This window comes from Xyrauchen texanus, chromosome 31 (genome assembly GCF_025860055.1).
Source record: "Xyrauchen texanus isolate HMW12.3.18 chromosome 31, RBS_HiC_50CHRs, whole genome shotgun sequence".
Lineage (NCBI taxonomy): Eukaryota > Metazoa > Chordata > Actinopteri > Cypriniformes > Catostomidae > Xyrauchen > Xyrauchen texanus.
The window spans coordinates 9,834,925-9,840,227 of NC_068306.1; the positions used below are offsets into that span (position 1 = coordinate 9,834,925).

General features: G+C 38.0%; 1 protein-coding gene across 1 annotated transcript in view; it reads right to left on the minus strand.

The window, feature by feature from the left end:
- LOC127624804 (calpastatin-like) overlaps positions 1–5,303 on the minus strand; it is a 711,053-nt gene that overhangs the window by 198,028 nt on the left and 507,722 nt on the right. The gene's annotated exons all lie outside the window — the stretch shown is intronic.

A 5,303-nucleotide genomic window follows, 5' to 3' on the forward strand; every position in this document is an offset into this window, starting at 1 on the left:
AAGAACAGATGATCCTTGATGATTGTGGTTTTACATGGATTGAAATGTCAACAAGTAAACAATAGATGCATGCAGGTGTTGCAGTTTTTTTCCTGTGAATTTTTGTAATGATTATACATGAGTGATCTAATTGATATAATATTTAGGGATGTACTTAAGGATATAATATTTCAGGATAGTGTGACCTATACATGGCAGAGCCTGAAAAGGAAAATTTCCTTTTCACGTACTACACCATCCAGCCCCTGGCTCTCTGACGTCCTTCATGAACATCAGACTGACGTCAGGGCAGCTGAGAGGAGATGGTGGAAATCTTAATATCCAGCAGATCTAGGTAAGTATCAGTCTCTGCTTGTAACTTTTTCAGATAACGTTAAATCTGCAAAAACTTACCAGAACAAGATCAACAGCCCCACAGACACTCGCAGCTTGTTTAGAACATTCAACACACTTCTCTGCCCTCCCCCTTCTCTGCCTGACACATCACTGACAGCAGATGTCTTCGCCACATTTTTTACAGATAATGTTACAACAATCAGCATTACTTTTTCAGCACCACACCCTGTCAAACCCCCTTCTTCTGTATGCAACTCTTCTGTCTCTATGTTCTCTCCTCTGACTGACACTGAGGTCTCTAAACTCCTCATCTCCAACCAAACCACCACCTGTTCCCTTGACCCCATTCCATCACACCTTCTCCAGGCCATCTCTCCATCCATCCTACCTGCACTCACACACATAATTAACACATCTCTACTTACTGGCACTTTTCCGCTATATTTAAGCAGGCTTGAGTAACCCCGCTGCTGAAGAAACCCACACTTAACCCCACACAACTAGAACACTATTGACCAGTCTCTCTCATCCCATTCAAGGCAAATGCCTGCCTATCTCTCACAGAACAAGCTGCTGGATGACATTCAGTCAGGCTTCAAAAGTGGACTCTCCACCGAGACTGCCCTGCTGTCTGTCACTGAGACGCTGAGACAGGTGAAAGCTGAATCCAGATCATCCGTCTTGGTTCTAATGGACCTTTCTGCAGCCTTTGACACAGTCAACCATCAGATCTTACTCTCCACCCTCTCTTCGCTGGGCATCACAGGAACTGTGCTTGGTGATCTCTGTGATCTCTCAGGTAGATCCTTCAAGGTAGCCTGGAGAGGGGAGACGTCCAAGCCACATCAGCTACTTACTGGGGTACCTCAGGGTTCAGTGCATGGGCCACTTCTCTTCTCTATATACAAAACATCATTGGGACCATCATTCAGGTACATGGTTTCTCTTACCACTGCTACGCTAATGACACGCAACTCTACTTGACTTTCCTGCTCAATGACACCACAGTGACTGCTATAATCTCTGCCTGCCTGGCAGACATCTCGGCCTGTATGAAGGAGCACCACCTGCAACTTAACCCAGCCAAGACTGAACTCCTTGTCTTTCCAGTCAACCCTGCTGTTGAACATAGCATCATCGTGCAGCTGGGTGCAACTACAGTAACGCTTTCCAAAATAATCAGAATTCTAGGGGTAACCATCAATAACAACCTAAATTTCACAGACCACATCTCAAAGACCACAAGATCATGTAGATTTACAATCTACAATATCAGGAAGATAAAACCCTTCCTCTCTGAACATGCCACACATCTTCTTGTTCAGTCACTTGTCATAACTAGACTGGACTACTGCAACGCTCTCATTGCAGACCTCCCTGCATGTGCAATTACACCTCTGTAAATGCTCCAGAATGCAGCAGCATGTCTGGTCTTTAATAAACCAAAGAGAGCGCATGTTGCACCACTCATTGTTTCTCTTCACTGGCTGCAGGTTGGTGCATGTATCAAATTCAAGGCTCTGACGCTGGCACAGAACAGTCACTGGGTCTGCTCCAGCATACCTGAAATAATTTCTGCAGAGCTACACACCCACCAGAAGAATGCAGTCGGCTAAGGAACGTCGCCTTGTACCAACACAGAGTCACCAAAACATTTCCGGACTTTCGGCTTCATCATACCACGTTGGTGGCATGACCTTCCCAACTCCATCCGTGAAGCACTGAACCAGTCACCAAAAAAAAATTATTGTTGCATTTTAATCTGTTTTGAATGCTACTATTCTGATGGCAATGAAATGTTGTAATATGGCACTTTACATACCACTGTCTCCTTAAGATGATTCGCTTATGTTTTCCTCTTTTGGAAGTCACTTTGGATAAAAGCCTCTGCCAAATGAATAAATGTAAATGTAAATATAAAACTTCATTTTTGGATGACAGGTAAGTTTTGGAATTGTAGAGTATGTCTGAGAGTATCTAGAGGGTACTGTCATCTTAGTGAACATGTTTTACTGAGGTTTCATTATGCAAATTGTTAATGCAATTGAGTGTAAATGTCAGGACAGAAATGTTATATTATAAAACAGGTGGAATAATTATTTTATGTGGATTGTTTATTTTTGTGAAAGTCTTATTTTGCTTTAAAAATGCTGTTTTTTGACAATTTAAAGATATGATAAATACTGCAATAAATGCTTATTTGGTCCATCAAGTGGGATTACATTTAGATTTATTAAAGAACTGCAGTGAAAAGAATTGTCATTTGTAACTCTACCTAAATCTCTTCTAATTTATTGTTCTTATCTTTAGACATGACTTTAGACATGTCATGAATAGATGAAAAAGATATATATATAAATGTATGTATAATTAAAGAGCAATGAAATAATCTACAAACAGAAAGTGGTGGGCATGATTGCAGTTTGGCTGACCTGAATGAAATCACTTTCACCACTAGATGGAACTATTTATTTTCAGTTGAAGCTTACAAACCCAGGGCAAGATTTTTTGAGTCGACCAACAACACTGCAATTACTCTAGTATTGACTTGATTCTATACTTCTCAGTTTACTAGGACGATAACTGCAGTGTGCCACTTTAACATATGATAACAATAAAAGCCCAATGACAAGTTAGCATGATCTATTGTAATTTGATTATTTGATTTCACCGTGTGAAGAGCAAATACATTTATGTGCAATATTGGATGTTATGTATTTTTTATATATTCTCAGACAGGCGATGGTCTGCATACTGTATTCTGCATAGAATGCATTCAGAACATTAAAATCACGAAATGACTTTGAAACAACAATTCAAGTGAAACAATAATTAAAGGGATAGTTAAGACCAAAATGAAAATTCTCTCATCATTTACTCACCCTCATGCCATCCCATATGTGTATGACTTTCTTTCTTCAGCAGAACACAAACAAAGATTTTTAGAAGAATATCTCAGCTCTGTGGGTCCATATAATGCTAGTGAATGGTGATCAGACCTTTGTAGCTCCAAAAATCACAAAAAGGAAACATAAAAGTAAACCATAAGACTCCATTGGTTAAATCCATATCTTCAGAAGTGATTTAATAGGTGTGGGTGAGAAACCATTGGTGGGTGCGAAAATATAAGTTCTTTTTTTTTTACTCTAAATCTCCACTATCACTTTCACATCTGAAATTGAAAGTTAAAGGGGATATTTAGAGTACAAAAGGACTTAAATATTGTTCTGTTTCTCACCCACACCTATTATATCACTTCTGAATATATGATTTAAACGTTGGAGTCACATGGATTACTTTTATGTTTCCTTTATGTGTTTTTTGGAGCTACAAATGTCTGATCACCATTCACTTGCATTGTATGGACCTACAGAGCTGAGATATTTTTTTAGAATCTTATTTTATGTTCTGCTGAAGAAATAATGTCATATACATCTGGGATGTCATGAGGGTGAGTAAATGATAATTGGGTCAACTATCCCCTTAAATAATTATAATAATTGTCTGCTTTTTCATTCTCTTTAATACGCTACAATGGAAACAAACCTTAACGCAGCATGTGTCATTGTGCACCCATTTAAATGGTAAAAGGACTGTCTTTCATGCGATAAACGTTGCTTTAAAAACATACTTTATGGGTACAATCATTGAATGGCTGTCTATTATCAGCTTTGAAAGCTGAAACTTTTGCTTGGTAAGGCCTTTAAATGAACAGTTCATTTTAGTAATGACAGTATGAAAGCTGGTTTTCTGAAACACTCACCTGGAATATCACAATTTTTATTTTTTATATGATTTATGAATAAGAATGACCATAAATGCAAAGTGTGCAGAATGTTCTGGAATGTTCCTTGCTTTAACTTTTCACATGTTTGCTTTTGAAGCAACAGAGATTTATCTTCTAGCTCACTCAGTAACCATGAGGAAAAATGCCATCCACATTCTACAATATATATATATATATATATATATATATATATATACTATAAAGTTTTAGGCACTTGTTAAAAATGTTGCATAGTGAGGATATCTTCAAAAATAATTCAGTAAATCAATATTTGTTGTGGCCAACTTTGCCTTTAAAACAGCCCCAATTCTCCTAGGTACATTTGGACAGTTTTTCTTGGTTGTTGGCAGATGGGATGTACCAAACTTCTCGGGGAATCCATTGCTTCTGTCCCTTCATGTAATCCCAGACTGACTCGATGTTCAGTGGGGGCATTGTGGGGGCCATGACATCTGTTGCAGGGCTCCCTGTTCTTCTATTCTAATCTTTTCTATTTGCAAAATTAATGTTTGGGAGTCTAACATTTATTTTTTCTATTGACACACTAAAGCTGAAGATATAAATAACCATCTTAAGACAAATGTTTTTGTGAAACATATTAAGTGCCTAAAACTTTTGTACAGAACTGTATATATATATATATATATATGCACCTCATTTTAATAACTATGATAATAAAATAGATATTTTAGATCTGTGGTTAATAATGACAGCCTACAAATTATGCCTCACGGCCAGTGAGTAAATAAGTCTTTGTTTGGGGAACAGATTAAAAATGAAAAGGTCAGAAATCCAAATATGTCAACACAATTCTGCCCTTAAAAACAGGTTCATCCAGCTTAAGTATCAACCAGGTGTAGCCTACCATTTGGACAAGTTTCCACAGGCTACTGTTGTCCTTTTAAGGTCATATTTTGACCAAAAATGACCAATCATACCTACAATAGTCAACTCAAATGTGGTATTTATATTTTATTGATGGACATTTAACTCATGCGTCTGGGTTGTTTATTTGAGACTCCTTTGTATCTACCAGCCAACGCATTGTTGATGTGTGCAGCAAAGGCTTCTGGGAATCAGGTTTGATCCCAGAGGAACCGAACTGGGTGGCTGCCATAAACCAAGTGCATGCATCCATTATGTAAATATCGTAATGCAATATAATCCTAGCATACAGTCA